This window comes from Amblyomma maculatum, chromosome 5 (genome assembly GCF_055883805.1).
Source record: "Amblyomma maculatum isolate TAMU_Amacu chromosome 5, ASM5588380v1, whole genome shotgun sequence".
NCBI lineage: Eukaryota > Metazoa > Arthropoda > Arachnida > Ixodida > Ixodidae > Amblyomma > Amblyomma maculatum.
In genome coordinates, this window is record NC_139348.1 from 64729639 (window position 1) to 64747842 (window position 18204).

At 47.7% G+C, this 18204-nt stretch overlaps 1 pseudogene; it reads left to right on the forward strand.

Moving 5' to 3' along the window:
* The first annotated feature begins 5538 nt into the window (after positions 1 to 5538).
* Positions 5539 to 6214, forward strand: LOC146188425 (uncharacterized; annotated as a pseudogene).
* The last annotated feature ends 11990 nt before the right edge of the window (positions 6215 to 18204 follow it).

Below are 18204 nucleotides of genomic sequence, written 5' to 3' on the forward strand. Positions count from 1 at the left end.
GGTTGGTAACGCAGCGTCACGTCCGGGCGCTGCGTTGCCTAGTTTCCCGAGTAGGTGCCTTGGTACGTTGGGGACAAGCTGCGGCGACGAGTAGGTGATCGGGAATGGTGGGCTTGAGGCGATGGAGAACGGCTAGGATGACGGTCTTGCTCTATGTTCTCAGCACGAAGATGTGCTGGGGTGGCAGAAACGCGTCGTGGTGCATAATATTTATGGCGGACAGGGCTGTAATAGGGTTGAGAGGGGGGAGCCGGACGGCTGCGGCAATAGAGGGACGTATGGCCAGCTCGAAAGCAGACGAAGCAAATAGGCCTATCCTCAGATGTGCGCCACTCCGCAGGATTGCGGGTAGGGTAGCGCGGTGTGTAGGGCGGGGTTGTGGCAGCAGCAGCAACCACTGGGATGGGCTGTAGTGCAGGGAGTGGTGGGGGAGGATTTGAAACGAGACCCACATTAGCGAATTCATGGCGGACAACAGCCTGTATCATAGCTATTGTTGCCTGTGCAGGAGGTGACGTATGTTTAACAGGAGTCAAGGCCTCGATTTCTCTGCGGACGATGGTAGTGAGGTTATTCTGACTTGAAGGCTGCTGTAACGTGGGCAAGTCGTCACATGAGGATGTAGTCGCCGTGTTGGGAAGGCGCTGAAACCGATGGACGATGCGGCGCTGCTTCGCCTGTTCGAAACGGGGACAGACTTGCAGGACTGAGTCCACTGTAGAGCAGTCTTTGCAGAGAAGTATACTGAATGCGTCATCAGCGATACCCTTAAGTATATGGCCCACTTTATCATCTTCGGTCAGGAGGTATTCACCTTTCGACACAATGCGAGAACGTCCTGTATGTAGGCCAGGTATACTCGGTTGACGATTGAGCCCGAGTAGCCAGGTCTTTTTTGGCATCTAGAGCTCGCCCAATTGGTTTGCCGAATAAGTCCTGCAGTTTTTGTTTGCAAATGTCCCACGTAGGCATCTCCTGTTTGTGATTGGTGAACCAGGTCTTCGCCGTTCCCGCCAGATAGAAGATTATGTTTGCAAGCATTATGCTAGCATCCCAGCGGGTATTCTTGCTGCACCTTTCATATTCGTCGAGCCAATCTTCAACATCCTTGTTGTCTTCGCCGTTAAAGATAGGCGGATGACGGATTTTGGTTAAAACCATGGGGGCAGCTGGAGTTTCCGTAGCGGGTGATGCGTCCTGGGATGCCATGCTTACTGTGGTAGTCGGTGGGGTGAGCTCAGGGAGATGACGTCCACTGCGCAAATCCAGGTTTCTGGCGCGAAAGTACGAGGAGCTGTGGCAAGGGGAATCGAAAGTACCTCCACCAAGGTGTTACGGGGTAGTTCAGCTTGTAGCAGAGGGCGGACACCGAAGACAAGGCTTTCAAACAGACGTTCTCTGTAGGCACCAGCCGACGCTGTTGAACGTCGTCTTCTCTCAAACTCACGAGAGTCTTCTTCTTTCCTTATGCATATGCACCACCTAATGTGACAATATTTTTGTATCTTCTGTAAACTGCGTCTGTGTGATGTGCCTGAAACAATTGAGCACCGTTTCATTAATTGCAAAGACGCAGTTATTTTTTGGGATGTGCTGCAAAGAACTCTAAAGAAAGACTTTCTTCCTAATTCGTAGAGTGTGCGGTATCCTGCTGTTACACAGTCTGATTACCAACCATATGACATGTTTTTCCTTATTGGACTTCATAGCATGTGGAAGACACGCATGTCGGATCGCAACGCTGAACCTGTTGTTCCACCTAGACTCCATTTTAGCAGAATGATGCTGCAACTGAAGGATACTTATTATGAAAATGACGTTAAACGTGATTGGTTTCAGCTGGTGACACGGTGCTTATATTTGCCTGCCTTTTAAAAAGTTGTGTCTTCTATTGTGCATCTCAGCAATGGCTGAGGGAATTGTAGTCATAACCCTTTCTGTATAATAAATACCATGTCAGAAAAAAAAAGAATTGTCGGCGTGGCCGAGTGGTTGACCAGCGCATCCGAGAACAGTATTCGGGTGTGACCTCCCAGCTACCATGCCAGAAACCGCAACTTTTTTCCCAGTTTATCTGGGCGCCTGTGCAGCTGCAAAATTTCTGTACTACATTTGTCACCTCACAAATACTTTCTCTATTTGCTTAAAAGACAGCGATGTCGTCGGCATAAGCCAGGATTTTCACATGCACTGATTGTAGGAGTGCCCCTTGATTCTTACCGGAACCCAGATCCGTACTGGCATGACCAAGCATTGAGGGCCTAGGAAAAAAGTGATGCGTGGCAAGCAAGGCAGTTGTCCATGTTCTCGCGTGCCACTATATGTAATCTGTTCCTTACTGCTAAACTATGGTACGTGATATATGTGCTCAGTGCTTCGAGGACAAACATACAAAAATTTCACCGTGTTTTTGCCGTTTTCATTTGGGCGTCGACCAGGGAAAGGACGAACCGAACAAATTTATTTCTTTACGTACAAAAAGGAGGGCTTGGTCAGGCGCTTTTATTTTTGCGACAAGTTGTCTTGCGTTTCACGTACCTTCGTGACCAAAATGATGTCTTCCTCAGAACAGTAATCCAAGTTCGGCTTGGTCGACTCCTTCCTAATTTTCTTGTCAGTTCGTGTCTCGATGTAGGTGGTACAGTAAGAGGGTACTTGCGAGAAGTGGTGCTCGCGTACAGATTGCTGCATGTGCGCTTTTCCATGGAGTATTTGTGCAATGTTAAGCGGAAAAAATTGTATGCGGACCTAGTGGACACAATGCTTCCTGTACCGATATACCGTTTGTAGCACTGTCCAGGGCCAGGAGATGATGTACTCAAGAGAGTTATGAAGATGCCAATATCATCACCAGTCAAATCATTTTTCTTTAAACTCCACACGAGCACATTATCAGTCAAAACATGGATGCACGCTAAAGGCCTGTTCGTCCCTTGGTCAGCAAACTGTTTCCTGTGTAAAAGACCAGAGACGATAGAACACGTGTTTTTGGACTGTTGGGATGCCATTTTTTCTGGGATGTGCTTCAGAGAACTTTAAAAAAAAAACAGCTACCTCTAAATGCATATGGCATACGATTTTTACCTTTTCCTAATACAGAGGAGTTTCCCTTTGATACAATAATGCTCCTGGGCCTCCACAGCTTGTGGAAAACCAGAATGCAGTTTAACAATGCAGATATACAAGTCAATCCTGTACGAGAACATTTCATACACAGTGTTGTGCCGTTCACGGAAGTGCATATGACACTCCCCGAGCAGTCACAATGGATTCATGTGCTTGACAGTTTGGTAAAAGTGAAAAACTTTTAACCTGCCGTGTCACGCGAAAGTGTGCTGGCACGTTTTATTGTTCATCGTCTTGTTTTGAATGTCCAAGTCGGCGGTAAAGAAAAAAAAGTCGGCGCGCCCGAGTGGTTAGCGTGGCGAGCCAGTGATTGGATAGCTGCCCAGGTACAGAGTTCGAAGCGGGCGTGGTGCCAGTATTTTTTTCTTTATTTTTTTTCGGGGTTTTTTATTGTACCTGACCTGTTTCGTTACTTTTTAATTTTTTCCCACGCCTTTTTTTTCTCCGGGTGAACAGTGGCGCTAGTACGGGGCGTGCCAGTATGCCGCGTCCCAGTGCGCCCAGTTTCCAGCGTCATACTGGGATCATAATCAGGTATGGCGCTGGGACGCTGGGACCCAGTGACGCTGGTTTTAGCAATTAGGTTTGCCTGCCTTTTAATTGAGGTTTTCTGTTGTGCAGCTCAGCAACGGCGGAGTGCCTTGTAAATTGTCTGTGTACATAGCCTTTTCTGTACATAGCTACGTGTAATAAATACCATATCGGAAAATAAAAGAAAAATGCGTGGCCAAGTAGTTAACATGGAGAGCTATGGATTAAGAGGTAGCGAGTTCGAAGCTACCTTTTTTTACTTTTTTATCTTTTTATTTTCTTGAGGTTCTTTGTAACTTTCTAGCTTTTAATTTTTATCCTATACCTTTTTTTCTCCTGGCGACCAGTTCCGCCAGTGCGGAGCGTGCCAGTATGCCGCGTCCCAGTGCGCCCAGTGTCCAGTGTCAAACTGGGCCCATAATCAGGTTTGGAGCTGGGGCGCTGGGACCCAGTGGCACTGGTTTTTGCAATAGGGCAAGGTGCGCCCAATGAATAAACCAAAATAAAACTAATGACGACGACTTGACTGCGAGGTGAGACTGACTGCTTCGAAGCTCACCGCCATGTTGAAAACGCCATTTCAGCATACACGAGTCTCAGACGTTAAATTCCGGAAACAGTGTATGTAAATCGAGTATGTTCAAGATTTGATTAGAAAGAGTGTTTCGTGAGTGCGCGCTGTAAAGCATGTTATCCTATATGCTTTACAGCTAATTTTTACTGGCACTAACTACGCAGCGACTAACCATCGAATCTGCACTCATCGTAGCTATAGCAGTTCTGCAAGGAATTACTGACAAATGTTATAGGTACGTATTATATGGCGTAATGAAAATTTGATTTCCACAACATTTTTGCGAAAACATATATCTACATACATGTGCTATATCTGTCGAGGAACGAAATAGCCATACGTTTTTTTCTAGAGGCCGTAGCACTCTTCATTTACTTGACTGAAATAATTATTGAGCATCTATTTTTTGCTTCATATGGAGAGATTCAGCCACTGTAAATGTGTTCTAAAACGACTGATATGCTTCCATTCACCTTGAAGACGGAGTGTCTGGTGTTATTCCCATAAATTTTACAATATATTCCTGTCTTTGAGCATCAACTTAGGCACACATCTTGCAGGACTATAGTTCCCAAGCTTGCTGTTTGCCCTTTAACCCCCTCTTCTATATTTTTCAACCTACCTTTAGATCACTTGGCCATTCACTTGAGTGTGAAACCGCAGCACGTCGCCTAAAACGGCGGCATGTATATCTGTCGCAACGATCGCAGCGCCCGACTCTTATGACGTCACACAATAGTATATATGTACGCCATCATTGAATAAAGTAGCTCACTCCCTAGCATGACTTGCTGATATCGTTATAAAAATTATAGGGTCTCTTATACGTCTCTCAAGAGGAGAATGGCGAAAGCCTACCCTTCCTATCCTACAATTTGTCACCCTTCGTTAGCCTCTTGTAGGCATTCGTTACAGTGCTAGAAATAATTGCAATTGGTTTACAGGAAAGCAAATGCGCAGTATCAGACTTTCTCCGGCGAGTGTGAGTTTGGACTGCACACCATTGCTCCTGTCGCGTGGTGTTCCTAGGTGCGCGTTCAAGTATGACAATGCAAATGTCAGGGACGCATCTCGCCTCGGCCAATCAGAAGGCCGCAAAAGCGGGACACATTTTCTACGACAGCATGAGCCATTAAAGGCTTTCACCTTAAAAACTGGTGACGAGGCGATCTACGCACCTGCGGAGGCAACTTCGGCCGACTTTATATCAGCGTTCGAAGAAAAAGTAAACAAGTAGTACGTGATCTTTGGTTACGACTACCACCTGCAGACGCTCACGGATACAAGCATTGCCATGACCTGCGTCTGTGGTCCTGGAGGACAGCATCATTGAAAGCGGCCGCAAGGAAAGCCAACAGCACTCCGGAGAAGACGGTTGAGTACCGAACGTCCGTGCTTCTCTAAAGATGTCGTCAGTGGGGAAGATATCAGAATTCGACCACAAAACACAAAACTTTGAGTCGTACATAGAGCGCTTTGAGAATGTTTGAACGGCAAATAATATAGCCAACGAAAAGCGCGTCTCAGTCTTCTTGACAGTAATAAGCCCAGAGGTTTATGAAGTACTCAGAAATATCACAATACCGGCATCACCGGGAGGAAAGTCATATGAAGAAGAGAAAAGTCTCCTGAAATAATACAACTGCACAAAAGTTCCGTCATAGCGAAGTGGAGCATGTTTAATTGAGGCATACAACAGGAGGGTGAAAGCGTCCAAGGGTTCATTTTCAACTTAAACACTAAGCCAGGAAGTGCGACTACAACGACTTCTAACAGGATGCCCTCCGAGAGAGGCTGGTTGCCGGTATATGGGATGAAGAGACTCGGCGTGCTCTGTTTGCGGAAAGAGACTTGACATTTCAAAGCGCATGCAGTTTCAACCGTGACAGAGAACTAGCGGTACGAGACAGTGAGCAAAAGCGGTAAAAAGAACAAGAGGCATCAGTGCACGTAGTCAAAGGTCGACTGCGTCACGAGCCGTAGCAAGCCAAGCCAAAGAGAAGGCGAGGCCGCAAGAGCGAGAAGTGTGAAAGACGAGGCAGGGGACACTAAAAAATCGGTTTTTCATGAGTGTTCAAAAGTCGGCCACTTAAGAAAAACCTGCCAGAGTGTTAGGGCAAAAGCTAGAAGCACGCACTTGCTGGAATGTTCCGCCGATGACTCTAAGCATGAACTGTATCATTTAGTCAAGTCAAACCAATCATGTTATAACATGTTATAAAGTGGGCGTTAACACTGAGGGGCGCACCCTCAAAATGAAAATTGTCACGGGAGCTGCAATCACAATCATTCAAGAGCAAGTGTACCAGCCCCAATTTGGCACGTAAGATGCGAGCCATGAAAAATGTCACTTCGCACCTATACTGGGGTACAGAAACAACTTAAAGGGCAGTCTGACCTGGCTGTTCAGTACAAGTGTCAGAGCATGACGCTACATGTCATTGTTGTAAAGGACAACGCAAAGAAATCACTAGCGCTACTTGGCCCAAATTTGCTGGAACGCCGCAACCTTGACTGACTGAAAATCGAAAAGGGAGCACTCGAAGACAGAGTGTCGTTTAAAAAACACAAATACCCTTCGGTGTTCTCTGAGCAATTAGGAACAATACAGAAGTTTTAAGCAAAAATTGTTCTGAAACCTGGTACGGTTCCTTTACTTTGCCGCGCTAGACCTGCACCTTTTGCATTGCAAAAAAAGGTCGAGCAAGAACTGTTGGAGCAATTCGAAACAGGCATGCTGCAGCCAGTATTGCGCAGCGACTGGGATACGCTGTTAGTCACAGTCTTGAAAGAAGATGGCAGTATCGGGTTATGTGGAGACTATAAGATGACCGTATACCCGCTATTGAAAACAGATCATTACCCACTACCAAGACCAAAACATTTGTACACGGCCTTGGCAGAATAAAATGTTTTGGGCTAGACCTTTCTTCGGCGTACCACCAATAGCAGCTTACACCAGAGTCCGGATCATTTGTGACAGTAAACACTAATCTGGGGTTGTTTGAATTTCAGCGTCTACTTTCCGGTGTGGCGAGTGCACCGGTAGTATTATAGTCCACGATGGTTTCAGTTTCAAGTGTGGCTACATAAAAATCGATGTGGTCGTGTTCAGCGGCGGCGCAATTGTTCCAGTCTCGTCTGTTGTAATTGGTGGCCGAGGAGCGTTGTTAGTTCGACGTGTAGCAATCTCACCGCCAAAGGATGGTTTACATTGTACCCCCTATGGGGACTGGGGAACATTGCTCGCACGTAGCCACGGCCCAGCGCCGTGAAGAGCGCGGTTAATGGCTACAGGAAGCGGTTGGGACGAGTTTACGAAGCGTAATCTTCCTTGCTCTTGCAGTCGAATGTTTCTTGGGATCCTTGCCAGTGCAGCTCAGCGCGGCATTGTTGGCGAAACCACGAAGGCCAATAAATCTCTACTTAGAGTGGTGTAGAATGTATTCGGCCTCACCGCAATTGAAACAAAATAGGCGGTTGTCTGACGTCCTCCATACGCTGCACTTCATGAGGCTACAGAAGGATTGGTCTTGGGCTTCGGGGGAATAAAGAGTCGGTGTTCAGAAAGAGTGTATTTGCTTGCGTCTAGGTGGGCTTCGAAGGTCTCGTTCTAACGCACGACTATGTAACGCTTCAAAATAATTCATCGCTGGAGATTCTTGAATTGAGGCCGCTCCCTAAGGACCAGTGGAAACTCTTCCCGGATGGTATACGTAAATGTCACCAGTTCAATTTTCATTGTCAGTGGCAGAAGTCAGCGCAGTTCTTCACGAGCGAAATTGCAAATGATATACTGAAGGTGCTCTTATTTGTAGAAGCTGCTTGCTGAAAAATAACTGAGGCTTGGACCTTGTGGTAATAGTGCCAGGACCAAGCGTCGAACGATTTTTTTTCGATGGGGAAACAAAAACATCTTTGACCCAGTAGCTTCACCAGATGTCACATGGTCGTGACAATGCCGAAGGCAGGAAATAAATAGACTGGTGTTCGAGTTAAATCTTTTTAGGCTGACATGCGCCCTTAAAAGCACTAAGCAACTAGGCAGCGGCGATATCAGTAAGAACGTGCTCGGCAGGGGCCGAATTACGAATACGCGTCTCATTAGGCAGTGCTGAGCTTGTAGTCGTGAAAAACTCAAGATAAAGCAGGCAAGAAATAGTTGAAAAGTGTGGAATGATGCGAAAATGGTGGGGCTTGGCGGTTGGTATTAAATGATCATGCGCATCTCCAGCTGCACATAAAGAGGTAAGTCGCATTTCGCTAAATCAAGCTTAAAAAACGAGCGAGAGGTAGGCTCATGTCCTGCGACCACGGTGACAACTTGGCACTCTGGTAGTTGTGGAATGAAAGCATTAAAAATTTCATCCCTTCGATAATTATGCATTGAAATTACCAATGCCAAGTAGACCGCATTCCTGTTTTAACAAGTATTCGAAAAGCACGATTTGCTTTAGGATTTCGTTAACAGCGAAGGCATACTGAAGTCTTAGATGGTTGACAGCCTAAATTTCTCTGTCCTTCATGTGAGAAAGGCTCCTTATATTCCTACAGGATGTTCACTCACTATTGCCTACTACACAATCTTTCTGAACCGGGCTCAATATTTAGACACAAGCAAATTACGTTGTGTTCCTTAATAAGCTCACTATTTGTCTCCGAGTTAATTTCTACTTCTTTTTGTAGAACATGTTTCAATTTTGCAAGGCTTGAAATATCGCTAAAAATCTATGAAACACATGGAGAGATTTTCTGAGCTCACAAATGTGATAGCGAAACGTCCTGCAGAACTATATCCAGACCACTGATTAACAAGCTTATTTTTAGCATTGATCTCTGAATAAAAACGCACTTACGTAAAGATGCCAGTTCAATATTCATCTATACACGCTATCGCAGCCAAAAATGTTAATTACTATGTTAATTACAGCACAATCCTAGTCAGTTCCTTTCCAGTTGTTCCAGTCAGTTGTTTGTTACCGCATATGCACAAAAATATCACAAGCCATGGATTACTGAAGAGTGTTTACAATGATAAAGAAGACAGAAAATAGTATTCAACAAATGTTTGAACACTCGTGATATCGAAGATTGGAACTTTTTCAAGATATTTAGACATAAATCTAATGCTACAAACAACAAACCAACAACATATTTGAAACCGGATAAAACATAAAATTTGATATCATGTGGAAAAGGTTAAACAACCTTTTAAATAGAAAATCTACCAGTCACAGTGCACTTGAATATTTTATAGATGAGAAAACTGTTATACTGAACAACAACGTAACATTCACGTTCTTAACCAGGCAACCAGTGCACACTCTAAAGAATCCGAGATAGCGATGACTAGAAACCTCGACAGTAATTATTTTATACTACTTGTGTGAGGTAAATAGTGAAGCATTTACCTCCTTGCATAATAGTTTTGCATTTCTTATCGACAACTTGCAATTTAAGCCTATCAAATTTACATTGGACTTGCTTGTACCACATCTCAACCATACCTTCAAACATGCTATCTCAACTGATGTTTCTCCAACTAAATTGCAAATCTCGAAAGCAATAACAACCTTCAAAGGTGGCGATCGTAACAATTTTTCTAACTATCGTCAGATTTCATTGCTGCCTGTTTTTTTAAGGTATTTGAAAAATAAATCATACTCGCGTTAGCATATCTGTGGACAAACAGAGGTATCGGCCAAGAATTGGGGTGCAGAGATATTATATTTTGAGATGAATAAGTACATAGCAAAAATAAATAGAAATAAATGCTAGGGAATAGAGAAGGAAGTATAAATATTTTAATATAAGGTTTATTCTGTCTTCATCGTCGTCTTCCCCTTCGCTCCTGCACTCTTCACTTCGTCGTCGTCAGAGTACATCACACTCGGCCACGGCTGCGGTTCTTAAATGCATCCCCCCACATTGCTGCTGTTGCATTGGTTGCACATGACGGTTTTGTTTTTCCGGGCTATCCTATTGCGGAACCATGACGAGGTTCGCATCGTTAATATATTTACATGATGGCATGACAAGCGATGGAACACGGCGACACAACAGAAACAGAACGACGATGATGACGCGCTCCGCCCCGCGCCACTGCCCACTTCGCCATCTTCGTAGCATTACCCGGGGCGACCAAGCGATCGTCCCGATCGATTGCTAGAAATCCAATGCATGACATGACGATGAACACAGACACAGGATTGGACATGAAACGCTGGACACCATAGCGAATGCGAAGATGGCAGAATGCTTGCACTGGAGCATCAAGTCCAATCTTTACCATTTGCCGAAGGCCAAGTTTCATGGACACACCGATCGGCTTGGGCGGGGGTGCTGTCTTCGCTCGAGTGGTCGTGAGGTCGCTTCGTCGTGGGGTCGGTAGGGTCGGCTTTGGGCTCTTCATGGTCATCTTCTGTTGTGGTCTGGGCTGGGGACGAGGCTGGGATAAAGGCTGGTCGGGTCTCAGCAAAAAGGGCTGGGGCAGAGCTGGGCGGCGATCTTCGTGGACTTTCGGCCGCTGAACCCGGCGTACGGTTGGCTTCGAAGGTGCCAGGCCAGGATGGGGATGAGCAGCATCTCCAACCAAATTTTACGTGGTAGCATGACAAGCGATGGAACACGGCGACACAACAGAAACAGAACGACGTGATGCCATGACGAGAAATATGCTTTAATAGCCAGCGGGAATGGCGCGAGCGCTCCGCCCCGCGCCGCTGCCCGCTTCGCCATGTTCGTAGTAATTTATTCATACTGTCTGGTTCATGGTTAGCGGCAAGTTGCTCTCTGAGCGAGATTCTCGGGGTCGTTGCCACTTGGATGTTCCGCCACGGCCTTGTTGAATCATGCTCCTAAGAGTTTCTCCAGGGCCAGTTACTTGTTGGCGGCTTGCTCTATACAGTCTTGTAGGCGAACGACCCTTCTCTTCAACCGTGACACGTGCACTGAGAAATTGTTTATCGTCCGCCCGTCCGCACCTGCCTGAAACGCTCGCAGTAAACACACGCCACGTATTGTCACCTAAGCGCTCAGTGATTACGTAGGGCCCATTATATTTTGCTGTCAGCTTACGCCCGGTTGATTGTAGGCCGCGTCGTACCAAGACCTCGACTCCAATACTATAGTGAGGAGCTGGTCGATGCCGGCGGCCATAGTTGCGTTTTTGCGCCCGTTGCGCACGAGACGCTCTTTTCCATGTTGCCGTCCTGATGCGCTTACAAGGTGCCTGTCGTGGTGCAGGGGTCCCGATGTTAATAGGCGTTTCCAAGTTGCACGTTCCTGCAAGTTGAGGCTGCTGTCTGTATGGAATCTTATAAGGCATTATTCCTGCAGAATTTTGCAACGCGTTTGCCTCGCCTTTTTGTTGTTCATGCGGGTGGGAGCGAGTCGTGATTGCATGGTCTGATTTGTACGCTCGGTGAGACCATTCGCTTGAGGATGGTACGCCGATGCGAAGTGGTGCTCACCTCCCATCCAGCGAGAGTAGGCACGGATTTCGCGACTCCGGAAGGTAGTTGAGCGGCCCGATATTAGTTTTCGTGGAAGCCCGTACCGCCATTCGAACCAGTCTTGTAAAATTCAACGACGTAGTGTGCAGTGAGAGAGGATACAGCAGTAATCTGTACAAATTTTGACAGATAATCTACAACCATTAATATGTACCGGTTGCCCATTGCTGATGTCGGCAGAGGTGCAATGTGGTCGATCCCTATGGTGTCAAATACAGTCTCAAGCAAAGGGATTGGCGTTAGAAGCACGGGTTGACAACTTGGAAGACGCTTGTACTGCTGGCGGACTTCGCAGCTGGCAACGTACGCGTGGATGTCGCTGCTCATCTTGGGCCACCAGAATCGTCCCTGCGCCTCTTGCAACGTGGCTCGCTGACCAATGTGCCCTCCTGCGGGGGAGTCATGAGTGGCGTGGAGCACCTGCCCGCGGAGAGCAGCAGGAAGTACGAGGAGATGCTGTTCTTCCTTGCGGTTTTGAGCCAATGTCAGGGGTATAACGTAGCATTCCGCATGACAAACTTGGAGTTACTTCCAGTGTCCCTAAGGGAAGCCATGATGCCACCAAGTCTCTTTGCTCGCTTTGGCCTTCTTTATATCCTGTTTACATAATAAGACCTAACTGTCGCTGTATCGAGCCTGAGTGTAGCCATCACTACTGGGGTGCCGCGACAAGGAATCTGCAATGCGGTTAAGAGCCCCTATGACGCGTGTCATACCGCCTGTCGCCTGCACCATTGTGAAGGAGAGCAAGCAGAGACGCGGCCGTTCTTTCGAACGTCCAGCTTTATTCTGTCCCCATCGTCGTCTTCCCCTTCGCTCCCACAATTCCCTTCGTCTTCGGCGGAGCACATCACAGTATATATATATATATATATATATATATATATATATATATATATATATATATATATATATATATATATATATATATATATATAGATATATATATATATATTGACTTATTGTGAGCGCAGCGCCTGACCTTCCCCTCTTTCACCTGTATAGATCCATTATCATCATCGCTGACTGCTGCTCGGAGCGCCCTGCTTCCACTGCGGCTGCCCCTGCCTGGACAGTCACCAGCCGCCAGCGTTATCCCCAAATCTTTTCTGGCCTTCGCGGTGAAGATGTCGACGATTGGCTCTACAACTACAACAGGGTCAGTACATTTAACCGCTGGGATGACGCTCATAAACGGCCCAACGTCCTCTTCTACTTGGCTGACGTCGCCAAAACCTGGTTCTTCAAAAATGAGGATGACATCGCTGACTGGCCTACATTCACGGACCACCTAAAGAAAATAGTGCGCTGTTCTCCCGAACTGGGACAACGTTTTACCTTTCATCACCTACGCCTACAATTCCGCTGTTCAGCGCACTACTGGTTATAGCCCTTTCTTTTTAGTATGGCCGTCAACCATCGACAGTATCCGACACTACTTTCTTCTCTGCTCCTTCTACATCTGAATCTCTGGGCGAAGAGTTTGCCACTCGTATGGCCCAGTGTCGTCAACTTGCCAGGTTGAACACTGAAGATGTTCAACAAGAACGCAAAGCCGTGTATGATCAACGCAATCGAACTTTCTCCTTTTACCCCGATGATGAAGTTCTCCTGTGGACACCAATCCGCATTCCTGGCCTGTGTGAGAAGTTCCTCCATCGTTACATTGGCCCTTATACAGTACTCCAACAAACGGCTCCGGTGAACTATCGCGTTATTCCCTTGCACACCATCGCAGATCGACGTCGTCGCTCCGAAGAGATCGTCCACATCTCGCGCATGAAGCCTTATGCCCGTCGTCCCTCATCCCTGTAATCAGTGACCAGGGTGGCCGCTCTCTTGTCGGGGGGATTTGTGTGAGCGCAGCGCGTGAACTTTCACCTCTTTCACCTATATAGATCCATCATCTACATCATCATCATCGCTGAGTGCTGCTCGGAGCGTCGCGCGCTATGTGCCAGCGAGTTCTGGCAAAGAACAGACATTTGATCAAGTGCTGTCCCAGAGTATATATATTATCAGGAGCGAACAGAAGAGAACAAGGAAGTGCAAAAAGAGGCTCGCCGGAATAGAAGTGGAAGAAGAGGAAGCTCTCTATATCATGGTTAGCACATCAGGCTAAGGGGCAGAACCACTTTGTAAATAAACCTTAACAGTGTGGTGGAAGGTGCTGCAAATATCACCACGGATTCCTTTCTACCTCGTTCGAGCCGACGACTCGCTTGACACCCACAATGATACAAGACGGCGATGCACGGCAGCCAGGTCCAGCGACACCCGCATGGCAGCATTACCGTGAGCCGGTGACCTTTTCTGGCAAGGCTGGCGAAGACGTGGACGACTGGCTCACCAATTACCAGCGGGTGAGCAAGTACAATCGCCGGGATGCCACTGTAATGTTGGCAAATGTTGTGCATTTCTTGGACTCCACAGCTCTGACATGGTTTGAGAACCATGGAGCATCCTTTACGAGCTGGAATCGTTTTGAAGAGTAGATTCGAAATTGTTTCGGGGATACCACGGCAAAACGGAAATGCGCTGAGCAGACTTTATTCCAGCGAGCTGAAGGGCCTGGTGAAACATGCACAATGTACATTGAAGAGGTCCTAAAACTCTGCAAAGCGGTGAATCCGAGCATGTCTGATGAAGACAGAGTTGGCCACCTCTTAAAGGGCATCGCGGTGGACGTATATAACTTCCTAATTACAAACGAAAACTTAGTTTCTCCCACGGCCCTGATCAAGCACTGTCGTACGTTCGAAACTTTAAAGCTGCGTCGCATAACCCCGAAATTCGGCCGTCTGCCTAACGTGACCACTGTTGCAAGCGTGGATTCTCACGAGCATTCACATGAGCCTCCGCATTTGGCCGACATGATTCGCCAAATTGTCCGTGACGAGCTCTCCCGCCATCAAGATGTGAACCGCAGCGCAATCCCCTGTGATAGCTGCTCCCTGCAGGCAGCTCCCATCCAGCGCTCTTCTTGGCGTTCTACCGCTCCTCCTCCCGTCCGTGACCACCGAAACTACTCATATGGCCCTGCTACCCCACCTCGTACCCACTACAGGGCGCCACCTCCTCCGCAACAACCCCAGCGGCAGGACTTTGCTGATCGCTTCGATCCTGTTACCGAGGAATATCATTTGGACCGTGCTCGTGAATCACCCGTCTGTTACCGCTGCGGTAACATATCCAGATTCTGCCACCGCCGGAACCCGGCACCACGCTACCAGCGCCAATGGTGGAATCGCCGTTCTGCCGTGAGTCCAGAAGTCCGTGACCCTACTTATCCCCCTCCTTCGGGCTCCTACCGCGACGTACCACCTCGCAACGACTCACCAGTTTCTGATCGCAGCCTGACTCCTCCTGCCCGCCGCTCCCGACAATCGCCTTCTCCCCTCCGTTCTTCTCCGCCACCGGGAAACTAGCGCGTGCGGCCGATGGAGGTACGGTCGCCAGGTCATCGATATTGCCAATTACTCTACTGGTCGTTTTGCTGAAGAACCGCTTGGAAGTGTTAGTGGATGCTGTTTGTGTTATGGCCTTAGTGGATACGGGTGCTACAGTTTCCGTGATGAGCTTAGATTTTAAAAACCGTCTCGGCCGCAAAATTATGTTTGGGTGGAATAGAACTGTCATATTTCGAGGTGTAGGGGGAGAATCGTTGCTTCCGCTTGGTATTTGTTGTGTAATTGTAGCGATGGCGGGACACAAGTTTAGAACTGAATTTACGGTGATCCCTCGCTCTGCGCACGGCGTTATTCCAGGAGTTGACTTTTTACAGAAGTGTGGCGCAACTCTCGACTTCAACAGCGGCGAGATATCAATAAGCCCCAGCCTTCGATCGGCCCTTATAGAAGAATCGCCGCGGGCGGTTCAAGTGTTTTCTGTCTTCGAGGACACCGTCGTTCCGGCGATGTCTGCCATCTTCGTCCCAGTTGTGCCTTCGGGTGCGGTTCCCAATGCCCAGGTAGCACAAAATGTGGGGCCCCAGTAGGTCCGATGTAGGCAAGTGGGGCTGGGGCAACCATCATAAAACCTGCATCGGTCTCCGATGGGGCAAAAGTGGGCAAGCGCCATTTGGGCTTGCCCCTGCTCCTCCTGCATGGGTCCCATAGCGGCGTTTCTTGGGCTAATGCAGAGCACATTGCTGCATCCAGACCACGAGGGTCCCTTGCCGGGTATTTGAGGGCAATCCAACCTAAATGTGGGCTTTTTATGGGAAAGCCCCCATACATCCGAAATGAGGCCGCCCCCATTAAATCTTTGTGTGACCAACATCCGCCGTAGTGGGGCAAGAAAACGGACATACCCGCATGCTGCCCCAATCGGCCCCTTGAAGGTTACATGAGGGCAGGTGAAATATGAATAAGAGCTCCATTTGGGCAAGCCCTCGTGAAACCCAAAAGAGGCAGCCTTAGCTAAACCGCTTTAGGTCCCACATAGGCTGTAATGGGGCTGGAAGGAGGGCGTGCCAGCATGGTACCAAAATCGGTTTTGTGGGGACTTTGAAGGCCCGTGCAACAGCAGGTGGGCTCTAGTTTCAAAAACAAAGTCCAGCCCAGTTGGGGCTGCCCACATAAAACTGCTTTATATCCCACATGGTAATGTGGGATAAGGTAATGTTCAACAGCCTCGGGAAGAAACAGCAGTTTACATTAGGTAGCGAAATACTGGAAGTAGTAGGCGAATATGTCTACTTAGGACAGGTATTAACCGCAGATTCGGACCACGAAAAGGAAATAACAAGAATAATACGATTCGGATGAAGCGCATTTGGCAAGCACTTGCAGATTATGACTAGCAGCTTACTGGTATCCGTCAAGAGGGAAGTATACAACAGTTGCATCTTGCCTGTACTCACCTATGGGGCTGAAACGTGGAGGCTAACTAAGAGAGTTCTACTTAAGTTGAGGACAACCCAGAGGGCTATGGAACGAAAAATGGTAGGGGTAACATTAAGAGATAGAAAGCGTGCAGAGTGGGTCAGAGAAATAACTCAAGTTACCGAGATTCAAGTAGAAATTAAGAAGGAGAAATGGACATGGGCAGGACATGTAGTGCGAAGAGAGGATAACCGATGGCCGCTGACGGTAACACGCTGGATTCCAAGGGAAGGAAAACGTAGCAGGGGGCGGCAGAAAGTTAAGTGGGCGGATGAGATTAAGAAGTTCGCAGGGGTCAAGTGGATGCAGCTAGCACAGAACTGGGTTAAGTGGAGAAATATGGGAGAGGCCTCCACCCTGCAGTGGGTATAATCAGGCTGATGATGATGATGATGATGATATCCCACATGGGCCGTAATGGGGCTGGAAGGCGGGAGGGCACGCATGATACCAATATCGGTCCCTTATGGGGAATTTGAAGCACGTGCAACAGCAAGTGGGCTTTAGGTTCAAAACCAACACCCAGCCCAATTGGGGCTGCCCACACAAAACCGCTGTAGGTCCGACATCGGCCGTAATGGGGCTAGAAGTCGTGCGTGCGATTGCGTAAGCGTTTTTTCCAACCTTTATTTGCATTAGATGTTGCCCTAAATTACTATTATAGATGATTTGTATAACAGTTGTTGCCATGTTTAGCCGATTAGAATTTTACATGGCTTTTGTTCTCGCGCTCATGCAAATTGCGCTACAAATGCTAAAACAAACTGATTGCTAACTTTGCCTCTTATGTAGTTGCTTTGGACAGCCTGCAACTCCCAGCACAATATTGCTGTTCAGAACACAAATCTCCATAGCCTGAACAAGATGTCCATGAAATCATTTCGGCTAGATGAATGCTATGAATTATTGTAAAATTTAATATTGTGGCTGTTTAGAAAGTGCGGACATGTATAAAATAATTATTTATGTGAATAAATAATGATTGGGAAAATTGAACTAAGGCTTTCCATCAATTTCTTGCGTCAGACCCCTATGAGAATAATGTGGGCAAGCCCAAGTGCGGCTAGCGCTATAGAACCCGCATTGGTCGTATGTCATTATCTGAGGGGCTAACTGAAATTAAAAAAAAAAATGTTCCTCCAAAGCGGCTGTCGAAGTCGGTTCAAAGTAGGACCATCGCGGGGAGTTGGCGAAATGTGCCCTTTTAACAATGCCGGAAAAATGTGGGCAGCCCTCAAGGGCTGCCTGCATCGGCCCCTAGTGGGGCCCATTGGGGCTTTGTCGACAGCCCGCTTCGGGCCTACGTCGGCCCCTCTTGCAGCACCCACACTGAGCCCACCGGGGCTGTCCTGCATTGCCTACATCGGGCCCACCGGGGCCCGCCCTTCATAGCCCACTGTGCTACCTGGGTGCCCTAGACGCTCTGGTGGAACCCGCTTCCCTTTCCGGTGCCAAAAAGAGTGTGTTGGTGCCGCGTAGCGTTGTTCGAGTCAACGAGGGCCGTGCCACGCTTCGGACTGTCAACCACACCAATGAACCTGCCGTATTGCCACGTGGTTTGAAACTCGCCGAC